Source organism: Oryzias latipes, chromosome 13 (assembly GCF_053564925.1).
Source record: "Oryzias latipes strain Hd-rR chromosome 13, Olatipes_Hd-rR_3.1".
NCBI classification, from domain to species: Eukaryota; Metazoa; Chordata; class Actinopteri; order Beloniformes; family Adrianichthyidae; genus Oryzias; species Oryzias latipes.
Genome location: NC_136249.1, coordinates 3,822,903 through 3,836,399, shown reverse-complemented (window position 1 = coordinate 3,836,399; position 13,497 = coordinate 3,822,903). Strand labels below are relative to the sequence as shown.

General features: G+C 41.3%; 20 non-coding genes across 20 annotated transcripts; all 20 read right to left on the bottom strand.

Moving 5' to 3' along the window:
- Window positions 1-262: 262 nt before the first annotated feature.
- On the bottom strand, window positions 263-335 carry trnak-uuu (transfer RNA lysine (anticodon UUU)). Its single transcript has one exon. It is a non-coding gene; the product is annotated as a tRNA-Lys (tRNA).
- A 976-nt stretch (window positions 336-1,311) lies between these two features.
- On the bottom strand, window positions 1,312-1,384 carry trnaf-gaa (transfer RNA phenylalanine (anticodon GAA)). The gene has a single exon. It is a non-coding gene; the product is annotated as a tRNA-Phe (tRNA).
- A 208-nt stretch (window positions 1,385-1,592) lies between these two features.
- On the bottom strand, window positions 1,593-1,665 carry trnak-uuu (transfer RNA lysine (anticodon UUU)). The gene has a single exon. It is a non-coding gene; the product is annotated as a tRNA-Lys (tRNA).
- Window positions 1,666-2,641: 976 nt separating this feature from the next.
- Window positions 2,642-2,714, bottom strand: trnaf-gaa (transfer RNA phenylalanine (anticodon GAA)). Its single transcript has one exon. It is a non-coding gene; the product is annotated as a tRNA-Phe (tRNA).
- A 208-nt stretch (window positions 2,715-2,922) lies between these two features.
- Window positions 2,923-2,995, bottom strand: trnak-uuu (transfer RNA lysine (anticodon UUU)). The gene has a single exon. It is a non-coding gene; the product is annotated as a tRNA-Lys (tRNA).
- Window positions 2,996-3,961: 966 nt separating this feature from the next.
- On the bottom strand, window positions 3,962-4,034 carry trnaf-gaa (transfer RNA phenylalanine (anticodon GAA)). The gene has a single exon. It is a non-coding gene; the product is annotated as a tRNA-Phe (tRNA).
- A 208-nt stretch (window positions 4,035-4,242) lies between these two features.
- On the bottom strand, window positions 4,243-4,315 carry trnak-uuu (transfer RNA lysine (anticodon UUU)). Its single transcript has one exon. It is a non-coding gene; the product is annotated as a tRNA-Lys (tRNA).
- A 976-nt stretch (window positions 4,316-5,291) lies between these two features.
- On the bottom strand, window positions 5,292-5,364 carry trnaf-gaa (transfer RNA phenylalanine (anticodon GAA)). Its single transcript has one exon. It is a non-coding gene; the product is annotated as a tRNA-Phe (tRNA).
- A 209-nt stretch (window positions 5,365-5,573) lies between these two features.
- Window positions 5,574-5,646, bottom strand: trnak-uuu (transfer RNA lysine (anticodon UUU)). Its single transcript has one exon. It is a non-coding gene; the product is annotated as a tRNA-Lys (tRNA).
- A 966-nt stretch (window positions 5,647-6,612) lies between these two features.
- On the bottom strand, window positions 6,613-6,685 carry trnaf-gaa (transfer RNA phenylalanine (anticodon GAA)). The gene has a single exon. It is a non-coding gene; the product is annotated as a tRNA-Phe (tRNA).
- A 208-nt stretch (window positions 6,686-6,893) lies between these two features.
- Window positions 6,894-6,966, bottom strand: trnak-uuu (transfer RNA lysine (anticodon UUU)). Its single transcript has one exon. It is a non-coding gene; the product is annotated as a tRNA-Lys (tRNA).
- Window positions 6,967-7,942: 976 nt separating this feature from the next.
- On the bottom strand, window positions 7,943-8,015 carry trnaf-gaa (transfer RNA phenylalanine (anticodon GAA)). The gene has a single exon. It is a non-coding gene; the product is annotated as a tRNA-Phe (tRNA).
- A 208-nt stretch (window positions 8,016-8,223) lies between these two features.
- Window positions 8,224-8,296, bottom strand: trnak-uuu (transfer RNA lysine (anticodon UUU)). The gene has a single exon. It is a non-coding gene; the product is annotated as a tRNA-Lys (tRNA).
- A 966-nt stretch (window positions 8,297-9,262) lies between these two features.
- trnaf-gaa (transfer RNA phenylalanine (anticodon GAA)) lies at window positions 9,263-9,335 on the bottom strand. The gene has a single exon. It is a non-coding gene; the product is annotated as a tRNA-Phe (tRNA).
- A 208-nt stretch (window positions 9,336-9,543) lies between these two features.
- trnak-uuu (transfer RNA lysine (anticodon UUU)) lies at window positions 9,544-9,616 on the bottom strand. The gene has a single exon. It is a non-coding gene; the product is annotated as a tRNA-Lys (tRNA).
- Window positions 9,617-10,582: 966 nt separating this feature from the next.
- Window positions 10,583-10,655, bottom strand: trnaf-gaa (transfer RNA phenylalanine (anticodon GAA)). Its single transcript has one exon. It is a non-coding gene; the product is annotated as a tRNA-Phe (tRNA).
- Window positions 10,656-10,864: 209 nt separating this feature from the next.
- trnak-uuu (transfer RNA lysine (anticodon UUU)) lies at window positions 10,865-10,937 on the bottom strand. The gene has a single exon. It is a non-coding gene; the product is annotated as a tRNA-Lys (tRNA).
- Window positions 10,938-11,903: 966 nt separating this feature from the next.
- On the bottom strand, window positions 11,904-11,976 carry trnaf-gaa (transfer RNA phenylalanine (anticodon GAA)). Its single transcript has one exon. It is a non-coding gene; the product is annotated as a tRNA-Phe (tRNA).
- Window positions 11,977-12,184: 208 nt separating this feature from the next.
- trnak-uuu (transfer RNA lysine (anticodon UUU)) lies at window positions 12,185-12,257 on the bottom strand. Its single transcript has one exon. It is a non-coding gene; the product is annotated as a tRNA-Lys (tRNA).
- A 976-nt stretch (window positions 12,258-13,233) lies between these two features.
- Window positions 13,234-13,306, bottom strand: trnaf-gaa (transfer RNA phenylalanine (anticodon GAA)). The gene has a single exon. It is a non-coding gene; the product is annotated as a tRNA-Phe (tRNA).
- Between the last annotated feature and the right edge of the window lie 191 nt (window positions 13,307-13,497).

Here is a 13,497-nt window from a genome sequence, read left to right as displayed (position 1 = left end):
ACCAAGGACCTCTAGATCTTCAGTCTAGCGCTCTCCCAGCTGAGCTATTTCGGCTTCCAAAAGAGCTTTTTTTATTGACAACGGGCTGTTTTTGAATCATGTGGTACAGTTGAGAGGAATGGGCCAGGACATTGTTGCAAGAGCAAAAGAACTGGCTGGTAATAGGTGTGAAATGTAGCAATTTTAGTACTGCTTTCCAATATAACGAAGCAATTCAAGAGCTTGCACAGCACCTGTATTTCCTGCTACATCCATAGTGTAACACTTGAACAGGGACTCGAACCCTGGACCCTCAGATTAAAAGTCTGATGCTCTACCAACTGAGCTACTCAAGCACCTTGTGTTGTCCACTTGTAGTTTGTCAATGCAATAGGTAGGTTTGGGAAAGAAATGTATCAGATTGGAAAGTGCTTCTGGTTGCACCCTGTTGCTTGTGTTTATTGTTTGCTCTGTTTTCTTTGTCCTATCCTCTTGATGCTTTTTTAGCATAAACTATTTTCAGATAGTTGGTGGTAAACCTCTTTTACGTATATTTTGGTTGAAACAGCACTCAACGTTAGTATTTTTGGTGAGCATCATTAAACACTCGTCATGTTTTGTGACTTTTCCTTCAGTAGAGGTAAGTCAACTTAAAATGGAAGTTTAGGACCATGCATCTTTTGTGTTACATTGGTGTAGCTAAGGAATGGCTGTTTGAATTTGTATTGCAAAAGAGACACTCTCCTCTCACACACAAAGATGGATTCCTTTGTCTTGATTTGGACCAATTTGCTATAGGCTAAGTTTGACTACGACAGAGAGCTGTTTACACATGAAGTGCACCTAAGTATTTTTCTTGCTTATCACAAGAATCCCTGAGCCTAAGCAAATTTCCTGAGGGAAAAGTCCCCCTCTATAGCCCAAGAGCCCATCTTTGTGCCACAGTGGCTTATTAATGAGCCATTCACTTGGCTACACACTAAGGGTACACACTAAGCTGCCATGGGTTGGACCGTTTACTTATGTGATTGCTCTCTCTGTTTCATCCACTTTTGCACAAATAGAAAGCCACTAATCAGTGGCAAGTGGATGGAAGCATGGTGGGAAGTATGCGTTTAAAAAAGGTGTGTATGTGTATATGTATTTATTTGATATGCAAACGGGAAGCGATTTTGTGAATAAGTGGCATTGTTGGATAAAGGAAATGGGAAATTCCAGGAAAAAGCCAGGAATGACAGCTTTTGAGAGCATGGTAAGAGTGGGAATCGCACACATTTAACATACGAGTATTGATGTGACTGAGTATTAAATGTAAACGGAGAAGTACGTGATTGCCGAAACTCGGGATTGAACCAAGGACCTCTAGATCTTCAGTCTAGCGCTCTCCCAGCTGAGCTATTTCGGCTTCCAAAAGAGCTTTTTTTATTGACAATGGGCTGTTATTGATTCATGTGGTACAGTTGAGAGGAATGGGCCAGGCCATTGTTGCAAGAGCAAAAGAACTGGCTGGTAACAGGTGTGAAATGTTGCAGTTTTAGCACTGCTGTCCAATGTAAGAAAGCAATTCAAGAGCTTGCACAGCACCTGTATTTCCTGCTACATCCATAGTGTGGCACTTGAACAGGGACTTGAACCCTGGACCCTCAGATTAAAAGTCTGATGCTCTACCAACTGAGCTACTCAAGCCACTTGTGTTGTCCACTTGTAGTTTGTCAATGCAATAGGTAGGTTTGGGAAAGAAATGTATCAGATTGGAAAGTGCTTCTGGTTGCACCCTGTTGCTCGTGTTTATTGTTTGCTCTGTCTTCTGTGTCCCATCCTCTTGATGCTTTTTTAGCATAAACTATTTTCAGATAGTTGGTGGTAAACCTCTTTTACGTATATTTTGGTTGAAACAGCACTCAACGTTAGTATTTTTGGTGAGCATCATTAAACACTCGTCATGTTTTGTGACTTTTCCTTCAGTAGAGGTAAGTCAACTTAAAATGGAAGTTTAGCACCATGCATCTTTTGTGTTACATTGGTGTAGCTAAGGAATGGCTGTTTGAATTTGTATTGCAAAAGAGACACTCTCCTCTCACACACAAAGATGGATTCCTTTGTTTTGATTTGGACCAATTTGCTATAGGCTAAGTTTGACTACGACAGAGAGCTGTTTACACATGAAGTGCACCTAAGTATTTTTCTTGCTTATCACAAGAATCCCTAAGCCTAAGCAAATTTCCTCAGGGAAAAGTCCCCCTCTATAGCCCAACGGCCCATCTTTGTAACACAGTGGCTTATTAATGAGCCATTCACTTGGCTACACACTAAGGGTACACACTAAGCTGCCATGGGTTGGACCGTTTACTTATGTGATTGCTCTCTCTGTTTCATCCACTTTTGCACAAACAGAAAGCCACTAATCAGTGGCAAGTGGATGGAAGCATGGTGGGAAGTATGCGTTTAAAAAAGGTGTGTATGTGTATATGTATTTATTTGATATGCAAACGGGAAGCGATTTTGTGAATAAGTGGCATTGTTGGATAAAGGAAATGGGAAATTCCAGGAAAAAGCCAGGAATGAGAGCTTTTGAGAGCATGGTAAGAGTGGGAATCGCACACATTTAACATACGAGTATTGATGTGACTGAGTATTAAATGTAAACGGAGAAGTACGTGATTGCCGAAACTCGGGATTGAACCAAGGACCTCTAGATCTTCAGTCTAGCGCTCTCCCAGCTGAGCTATTTCGGCTTCCAAAAGAGCTTTTTTTATTGACAATGGGCTGTTATTGAATCATTTGGTACAGTTGAGAGGAATGGGCCAGGACATTGTTGCAAGAGCAAAAGAACTGGCTGGTAACAGGTGTGAAATGTAGCAGTTTTAGCACTGCTGTCCAATATAAGGAAGCAATTCAAGAGCTTGCACAGCACCTGTATTTCCTGCTACATCCATAGTGTGGCACTTGAACAGGGACTCAAACCCTGGACCCTCAGATTAAAAGTCTGATGCTCTACCAACTGAGCTACTCAAGCCACTTGTGTTGTCCACTTGTAGTTTGTCAATGCAATAGGTAGGTTTGGGAAAGAAATGTATCAGATTGGAAAGTGCTTCTGGTTGCACCCTGTTGCTCGTGTTTATTGTTTGCTCTGTTTTCTGTGTCCTATCCTCTTGATGCTTTTTTTGCATAAACTATTTTCAGATAGTTGGTGGTAAACCTCTTTTACGTATATTTTGGTTGAAACAGCACTCAACGTTAGTATTTTTGGTGAGCATCATTAAACACTCGTCATGTTTTGTGACTTTTCCTTCAGTAGAGGTAAGTCAACTTAAAATGGAAGTTTAGGACCATGCATCTTTTGTGTTACATTGGTGTAGCTAAGGAATGGCTGTTTGAATTTGTATTGCAAAAGAGACACTCTCCTCTCACACACAAAGATGGATTCCTTTGTCTTGATTTGGACCAATTTGCTATAGGCTAAGTTTGACTACGACAGAGAGCTGTTTACACATGAAGTGCACCTAAGTATTTTTCTTGCTTATCACAAGAATCCCTGAGCCTAAGCAAATTTCCTCAGGGAAAAGTCCCCCTCTATAGCCCAAGAGCCCATCTTTGTGCCACAGTGGCTTATTAATGAGCCATTCACTTGGCTACACACTAAGGGTACACACTAAGCTGCCATGGGTTGGACCGTTTACTTATGTGATTGCTCTCTCTGTTTCATCCACTTTTGCACAAACAGAAAGCCACTAATCAGTGGCAAGTGGATGGAAGCATGGTGGGAAGTATGCGTTTAAAAAAGGTGTGTATGTGTATATGTATTTATTTGATATGCAAACGGGAAGCGATTTTGTGAATAAGTGACATTGTTGGATAAAGGAAATGGAAAATTCCAGGAAAAAGCCAGGAATGAGAGCATGGTAAGAGTGGGAATCACAGACATTTAACATACGAGTATTGATGTGACTGAGTATTAAATGTAAACGGAGAAGTACGTGATTGCCGAAACTCGGGATTGAACCAAGGACCTCTAGATCTTCAGTCTAGCGCTCTCCCAGCTGAGCTATTTCGGCTTCCAAAAGAGCTTTTTTTATTGACAATGGGCTGTTATTGAATCATTTGGTACAGTTGAGAGGAATGGGCCAGGACATTGTTGCAAGAGCAAAAGAACTGGCTGGTAACAGGTGTGAAATGTAGCAGTTTTAGCACTGCTGTCCAATATAAGGAAGCAATTCAAGAGCTTGCACAGCACCTGTATTTCCTGCTACATCCATAGTGTGGCACTTGAACAGGGACTCAAACCCTGGACCCTCAGATTAAAAGTCTGATGCTCTACCAACTGAGCTACTCAAGCCACTTGTGTTGTCCACTTGTAGTTTGTCAATGCAATAGGTAGGTTTGGGAAAGAAATGTATCAGATTGGAAAGTGCTTCTGGTTGCACCCTGTTGCTCGTGTTTATTGTTTGCTCTGTTTTCTGTGTCCTATCCTCTTGATGCTTTTTTTGCATAAACTATTTTCAGATAGTTGGTGGTAAACCTCTTTTACGTATATTTTGGTTGAAACAGCACTCAACGTTAGTATTTTTGGTGAGCATCATTAAACACTCGTCATGTTTTGTGACTTTTCCTTCAGTAGAGGTAAGTCAACTTAAAATGGAAGTTTAGGACCATGCATCTTTTGTGTTACATTGGTGTAGCTAAGGAATGGCTGTTTGAATTTGTATTGCAAAAGAGACACTCTCCTCTCACACACAAAGATGGATTCCTTTGTCTTGATTTGGACCAATTTGCTATAGGCTAAGTTTGACTACGACAGAGAGCTGTTTACACATGAAGTGCACCTAAGTATTTTTCTTGCTTATCACAAGAATCCCTGAGCCTAAGCAAATTTGCTCAGGGAAAAGTCCCCCTCTATAGCCCAAGAGCCCATCTTTGTGCCACAGTGGCTTATTAATGAGCCATTCACTTGGCTACACACTAAGGGTACACACTAAGCTGCCATGGGTTGGACCGTTTACTTATGTGATTGCTCTCTCTGTTTCATCCACTTTTGCACAAACAGAAAGCCACTAATCAGTGGCAAGTGGATGGAAGCATGGTGGGAAGTATGCGTTTAAAAAAGGTGTGTATGTGTATATGTATTTATTTGATATGCAAACGGGAAGCGATTTTGTGAATAAGTGGCATTGTTGGATAAAGGAAATGGGAAATTCCAGGAAAAAGCCAGGAATGAGAGCTTTTGAGAGCATGGTAAGAGTGGGAATCGCACACATTTAACATACGAGTATTGATGTGACTGAGTATTAAATGTAAACGGAGAAGTACGTGATTGCCGAAACTCGGGATTGAACCAAGGACCTCTAGATCTTCAGTCTAGCGCTCTCCCAGCTGAGCTATTTCGGCTTCCAAAAGAGCTTTTTTTTATTGACAATGGGCTGTTATTGATTCATGTGGTACAGTTGAGAGGAATGGGCCAGGCCATTGTTGCAAGAGCAAAAGAACTGGCTGGTAACAGGTGTGAAATGTAGCAGTTTTAGCACTGCTGTCCAATATAAGGAAGCAATTCAAGAGCTTGCACAGCACCTGTATTTCCTGCTACATCCATAGTGTGGCACTTGAACAGGGACTTGAACCCTGGACCCTCAGATTAAAAGTCTGATGCTCTACCAACTGAGCTACTCAAGCCACTTGTGTTGTCCACTTGTAGTTTGTCAATGCAATAGGTAGGTTTGGGAAAGAAATGTATCAGATTGGAAAGTGCTTCTGGTTGCACCCTGTTGCTCGTGTTTATTGTTTGCTCTGTTTTCTGTGTCCTATCCTCTTGATGCTTTTTTTGCATAAACTATTTTCAGATAGTTGGTGGTAAACCTCTTTTACGTATATTTTGGTTGAAACAGCACTCAACGTTAGTATTTTTGGTGAGCATCATTAAACACTCGTCATGTTTTGTGACTTTTCCTTCAGTAGAGGTAAGTCAACTTAAAATGGAAGTTTAGGACCATGCATCTTTTGTGTTACATTGGTGTAGCTAAGGAATGGCTGTTTGAATTTGTATTGCAAAAGAGACACTCTCCTCTCACACACAAAGATGGATTCCTTTGTCTTGATTTGGACCAATTTGCTATAGGCTAAGTTTGACTACGACAGAGAGCTGTTTACACATGAAGTGCACCTAAGTATTTTTCTTGCTTATCACAAGAATCCCTGAGCCTAAGCAAATTTCCTCAGGGAAAAGTCCCCCTCTATAGCCCAAGAGCCCATCTTTGTGCCACAGTGGCTTATTAATGAGCCATTCACTTGGCTACACACTAAGGGTACACACTAAGCTGCCATGGGTTGGACCGTTTACTTGTGTGATTGCTCTCTCTGTTTCATCCACTTTTGCACAAACAGAAAGCCACTAATCAGTGGCAAGTGGATGGAAGCATGGTGGGAAGTATGCGTTTAAAAAAGGTGTGTATGTGTATATGTATTTATTTGATATGCAAACGGGAAGCGATTTTGTGAATAAGTGGCATTGTTGGATAAAGGAAATGGGAAATTCCAGGAAAAAGCCAGGAATGAGAGCATGGTAAGAGTGGGAATCGCACACATTTAACATACGAGTATTGATGTGACTGAGTATTAAATGTAAACGGAGAAGTACGTGATTGCCGAAACTCGGGATTGAACCAAGGACCTCTAGATCTTCAGTCTAGCGCTGTCCCAGCTGAGCTATTTCGGCTTCCAAAAGAGCTTTTTTTATTGACAACGGGCTGTTTTTGAATCATGTGGTACAGTTGAGAGGAATGGGCCAGGACATTGTTGCAAGAGCAAAAGAACTGGCTGGTAATAGGTGTGAAATGTAGCAATTTTAGCACTGCTGTCCAATGTAAGGAAGCAATTCAAGAGCTTGCACAGCACCTGTATTTCCTGCTACATCCATAGTGTAACACTTGAACAGGGACTCGAACCCTGGACCCTCAGATTAAAAGTCTGATGCTCTACCAACTGAGCTACTCAAGCCACTTGTGCTGTCCACTTGTAGTTTGTCAATGCAATAGGTAAGATTGGGAAAGAAATGTATCAGATTGGAAAGTGCTTCTGGTTGCACCCTGTTGCTCGTGCTTATTGTTTGCTCTGTCTTCTGTGTCCTATCCTCTTGATGCTTTTTTAGCATAAACTGTTTTCAGATAGTTGGTGGTAAACCTCTTTTACGTATATTTTGGTTGAAACAGCACTCAACGTTAGTATTTTTGGTGAGCATCATTAAACACTCGTCATGTTTTGTGACTTTTCCTTCAGTAGAGGTAAGTCAACTTAAAATGGAAGTTAAGGACCATGCATCTTTTGTGTTACATTGGTGTAGCTAAGGAATGGCTGTTTGAATTTGTATTGCAAAAGAGACACTCTCCTCTCACACACAAAGATGGATTCCTTTGTTTTGATTTGGACCAATTTGCTATAGGCTAAGTTTGACTACGACAGAGAGCTGTTTACACATGAAGTGCACCTAAGTATTTTTCTTGCTTATCACAAGAATCCCTGAGCCTAAGCAAATTTCCTCAGGGAAAAGTCCCCCTCTATAGCCCAAGAGCCCATCTTTGTGCCACAGTGGCTTATTAATGAGCCATTCACTTGGCTACACACTAAGGGTACACACTAAGCTGCCATGGGTTGGACCGTTTACTTATGTGATTGCTCTCTCTGTTTCATCCACTTTTGCACAAACAGAAAGCCACTAATCAGTGGCAAGTGGATGGAAGCATGGTGGGAAGTATGCGTTTAAAAAAGGTGTGTATGTGTATATGTATTTATTTGATATGCAAACGGGAAGCGATTTTGTGAATAAGTGGCATTGTTGGATAAAGGAAATGGGAAATTCCAGGAAAAAGCCAGGAATGAGAGCTTTTGAGAGCATGGTAAGAGTGGGAATCGCACACATTTAACATACGAGTATTGATGTGACTGAGTATTAAATGTAAACGGAGAAGTACGTGATTGCCGAAACTCGGGATTGAACCAAGGACCTCTAGATCTTCAGTCTAGCGCTCTCCCAGCTGAGCTATTTCGGCTTCCAAAAGACCTTTTTTTATTGACAATGGGCTGTTATTGATTCATGTGGTACAGTTGAGAGGAATGGGCCAGGCCATTGTTGCAAGAGCAAAAGAACTGGCTGGTAACAGGTGTGAAATGTAGCAGTTTTAGCACTGCTGTCCAATGTAAGAAAGCAATTCAAGAGCTTGCACAGCACCTGTATTTCCTGCTACATCCATAGTGTGGCACTTGAACAGGGACTTGAACCCTGGACCCTCAGATTAAAAGTCTGATGCTCTACCAACTGAGCTACTCAAGCCACTTGTGTTGTCCACTTGTAGTTTGTCAATGCAATAGGTAGGTTTGGGAAAGAAATGTATCAGATTGGAAAGTGCTTCTGGTTGCACCCTGTTGCTCGTGTTTATTGTTTGCTCTGTCTTCTGTGTCCCATCCTCTTGATGCTTTTTTAGCATAAACTATTTTCAGATAGTTGGTGGTAAACCTCTTTTACGTATATTTTGGTTGAAACAGCACTCAACGTTAGTATTTTTGGTGAGCATCATTAAACACTCGTCATGTTTTGTGACTTTTCCTTCAGTAGAGGTAAGTCAACTTAAAATGGAAGTTTAGCACCATGCATCTTTTGTGTTACATTGGTGTAGCTAAGGAATGGCTGTTTGAATTTGTATTGCAAAAGAGACACTCTCCTCTCACACACAAAGATGGATTCCTTTGTTTTGATTTGGACCAATTTGCTATAGGCTAAGTTTGACTACGACAGAGAGCTGTTTACACATGAAGTGCACCTAAGTATTTTTCTTGCTTATCACAAGAATCCCTGAGCCTAAGCAAATTTCCTCAGGGAAAAGTCCCCCTCTATAGCCCAAGGGCCCATCTTTGTAACACAGTGGCTTATTAATGAGACATTCACTTGGCTACACACTAAGGGTACACACTAAGCTGCCATGGGTTGGACCGTTTACTTATGTGATTGCTCTCTCTGTTTCATCCACTTTTGCACAAACAGAAAGCCACTAATCAGTGGCAAGTGGATGGAAGCATGGTGGGAAGTATGCGTTTAAAAAAGGTGTGTATGTGTATATGTATTTATTTGATATGCAAACGGGAAGCGATTTTGTGAATAAGTGGCATTGTTGGATAAAGGAAATGGGAAATTCCAGGAAAAAGCCAGGAATGAGAGCATGGTAAGAGTGGGAATCACAGACATTTAACATACGAGTATTGATGTGACTGAGTATTAAATGTAAACGGAGAAGTATGTGATTGCCGAAACTCGGGATTGAACCAAGGACCTCTAGATCTTCAGTCTAGCGCTCTCCCAGCTGAGCTATTTCGGCTTCCAAAAGAACCTTTTTTATTGACAATGGGCTGTTATTGATTCATGTGGTACAGTTCAGAGGAATGGGCCAGGACATTGTTGCAAGAGCAAAAGAACTGGCTGGTAACAGGTGTGAAATCTAACAGTTTTAACACTGCTGTCCAATATAAGGAAGCAATTCAAGAGCTTGCACAGCACCTGTATTTCCTGCTACATCCATAGTGTAACACTTGAACAGGGACTCGAACCCTGGACCCTCAGATTAAAAGTCTGATGCTCTACCAACTGAGCTACTCAAGCCACTTGTGCTGTCCACTTGTAGTTTGGCAATGCAATAGGTAAGATTGGGAAAGAAATGTATCAGATTGGAAAGTGCTTCTGGTTGCACCCTGTTGCTCGTGTTTATTGTTTGCTCTGTTTTCTGTGTCCTATCCTCTTGATGCTTTTTTAGCATAAACTATTTTCAGATAGTTGGTGGTAAACCTCTTTTACGTATATTTTGGTTGAAACAGCACTCAACGTTAGTATTTTTGGTGAGCATCAGTAAACACTCGTCATGTTTTGTGACTTTTCCTTCAGTAGAGGTAAGTCAACTTAAAATGGAAGTTTAGGACCATGCATCTTTTGTGTTACATTGGTGTAGCTAAGGAATGGCTGTTTGAATTTGTATTGCAAAAGAGACACTCTCCTCTCACACACAAAGATGGATTCCTTTGTTTTGATTTGGACCAATTTGCTATAGGCTAAGTTTGACTACGACAGAGAGCTGTTTACACATGAAGTGCACCTAAGTATTTTTCTTGCTTATCACAAGAATCCCTGAGCCTAAGCAAATTTGCTCAGGGAAAAGTCCCCCTCTATAGCCCAAGAGCCCATCTTTGTAACACAGTGGCTTATTAATGAGCCATTCACTTGGCTACACACTAAGGGTACACACTAAGCTGCCATGGGTTGGACCGTTTACTTATGTGATTGCTCTCTCTGTTTCATCCACTTTTGCACAAACAGAAAGCCACTAATCAGTGGCAAGTGGATGGAAGCATGGTGGGAAGTATGCGTTTAAAAAAGGTGTGTATGTGTATATGTATTTATTTGATATGCAAACGGGAAGCGATTTTGTGAATAAGTGGCATTGTTGGATGAAGGAAATGGGACATTCCAGGAAAAAGCCAGGAATGAGAGCATGGTAAGAGTGGGAATCGCACACATTTAACATACGAGTATTGATGTGACTGAGTATTAAATGTAAACGGAGAAGTACGTGATTGCCGAAACTCGGGATTGAACCAAGGACCTCTAGATCTTCAGTCTAGCGCTCTCCCAGCTGAGCTATTTCGGCTACAAAAAGAGCTTTTTTTTATTGACAATGGGCTGTTATTGATTCATGTGGTACAGTTGAGAGGAATGGGCCAGGCCATTGTTGCAAGAGCAAAAGAACTGGCTGGTAACAGGTGTGAAATGTAGCAGTTTTAGCACTGCTGTCCAATATAAGGAAGCAATTCAAGAGCTTGCACAGCACCTGTATTTCCTGCTACATCCATAGTGTGGCACTTGAACAGGGACTTGAACCCTGGACCCTCAGATTAAAAGTCTGATGCTCTACCAACTGAGCTACTCAAGCCACTTGTGTTGTCCACTTGTAGTTTGTCAATGCAATAGGTAGGTTTGGGAAAGAAATGTATCAGATTGGAAAGTGCTTCTGGTTGCACCCTGTTGCTCGTGTTTATTGTTTGCTCTGTTTTCTGTGTCCTATCCTCTTGATGCTTTTTTTGCATAAACTATTTTCAGATAGTTGGTGGTAAACCTCTTTTACGTATATTTTGGTTGAAACAGCACTCAACGTTAGTATTTTTGGTGAGCATCATTAAACACTCGTCATGTTTTGTGACTTTTCCTTCAGTAGAGGTAAGTCAACTTAAAATGGAAGTTTAGGACCATGCATCTTTTGTGTTACATTGGTGTAGCTAAGGAATGGCTGTTTGAATTTGTATTGCAAAAGAGACACTCTCCTCTCACACACAAAGATGGATTCCTTTGTCTTGATTTGGACCAATTTGCTATAGGCTAAGTTTGACTACGACAGAGAGCTGTTTACACATGAAGTGCACCTAAGTATTTTTCTTGCTTATCACAAGAATCCCTGAGCCTAAGCAAATTTCCTCAGGGAAAAGTCCCCCTCTATAGCCCAAGAGCCCATCTTTGTGCCACAGTGGCTTATTAATGAGCCATTCACTTGGCTACACACTAAGGGTACACACTAAGCTGCCATGGGTTGGACCGTTTACTTGTGTGATTGCTCTCTCTGTTTCATCCACTTTTGCACAAACAGAAAGCCACTAATCAGTGGCAAGTGGATGGAAGCATGGTGGGAAGTATGCGTTTAAAAAAGGTGTGTATGTGTATATGTATTTATTTGATATGCAAACGGGAAGCGATTTTGTGAATAAGTGGCATTGTTGGATAAAGGAAATGGGAAATTCCAGGAAAAAGCCAGGAATGAGAGCATGGTAAGAGTGGGAATCGCACACATTTAACATACGAGTATTGATGTGACTGAGTATTAAATGTAAACGGAGAAGTACGTGATTGCCGAAACTCGGGATTGAACCAAGGACCTCTAGATCTTCAGTCTAGCGCTGTCCCAGCTGAGCTATTTCGGCTTCCAAAAGAGCTTTTTTTATTGACAACGGGCTGTTTTTGAATCATGTGGTACAGTTGAGAGGAATGGGCCAGGACATTGTTGCAAGAGCAAAAGAACTGGCTGGTAATAGGTGTGAAATGTAGCAATTTTAGCACTGCTGTCCAATGTAAGGAAGCAATTCAAGAGCTTGCACAGCACCTGTATTTCCTGCTACATCCATAGTGTAACACTTGAACAGGGACTCGAACCCTGGACCCTCAGATTAAAAGTCTGATGCTCTACCAACTGAGCTACTCAAGCCACTTGTGCTGTCCACTTGTAGTTTGTCAATGCAATAGGTAAGATTGGGAAAGAAATGTATCAGATTGGAAAGTGCTTCTGGTTGCACCCTGTTGCTCGTGCTTATTGTTTGCTCTGTCTTCTGTGTCCTATCCTCTTGATGCTTTTTTAGCATAAACTGTTTTCAGATAGTTGGTGGTAAACCTCTTTTACGTATATTTTGGTTGAAACAGCACTCAACGTTAGTATTTTTGGTGAGCATCATTAAACACTCGTCATGTTTTGTGACTTTTCCTTCAGTAGAGGTAAGTCAACTTAAAATGGAAGTTAAGGACCATGCATCTTTTGTGTTACATTGGTGTAGCTAAGGAATGGCTGTTTGAATTTGTATTGCAAAAGAGACACTCTCCTCTCACACACAAAGATGGATTCCTTTGTTTTGATTTGGACCAATTTGCTATAGGCTAAGTTTGACTACGACGAAGTACTGTTTACACATTAAGTGCACCTAAGTATTTTTCTTGCTTATCACAAGAATCCCTGAGCCTAAGCAAATTTGCTCAGGGAAAAGTCCCCCTCTATAGCCCAAGAGCCCATCTTTCTAACACAGTGGCTTATTAATGAGCCATTCACTTGGCTACACACTAAGGGTACACACTAAGCTGCCATGGGTTGGACCGTTTACCTATGTGATTGCTCTCTCTGTTTCATCCACTTTTGCACAAACAGAAAGCCACTAATCAGTGGCAAGTGGATGGAGGCATGGTGGGAAGTATGCGTTTAAAAAAGGTGTGTATGTGTATATGTATTTATTTGATATGCAAACGGGATGCGATTTTGTGAATAAGTGGCATTGTTGGATAAAGGAAATGGGAAATTCCAGGGAATAAACAGGAATGAGAGCTTTTGAGAGCATGGTAAGAGAGGGAATCGCACACATTTAACATACGAGTATTGATGTGACTGAGTATTAAATGTAAACGGAGAAGTACGTGATTGCCGAAACTCGGGATTGAACCAAGGACCTCTAGATCTTCAGTCTAGCGCTCTCCCAGCTGAGCTATTTCGGCTTCCAAAAGACCTTTTTTTATTGACAATGGGCTGTTATTGATTCATGTGGTACAGTTGAGAGGAATGAGCCAGGACATTGTTGCAAGAGCAAAAGAACTGGCTGGTAATAGGTGTGAAATGTAGCAATTTTAGCACTGCTTTCCAATATAAGGAAGCAATTCAAGAGCTTGCACAGCACCTGTATTTCCTG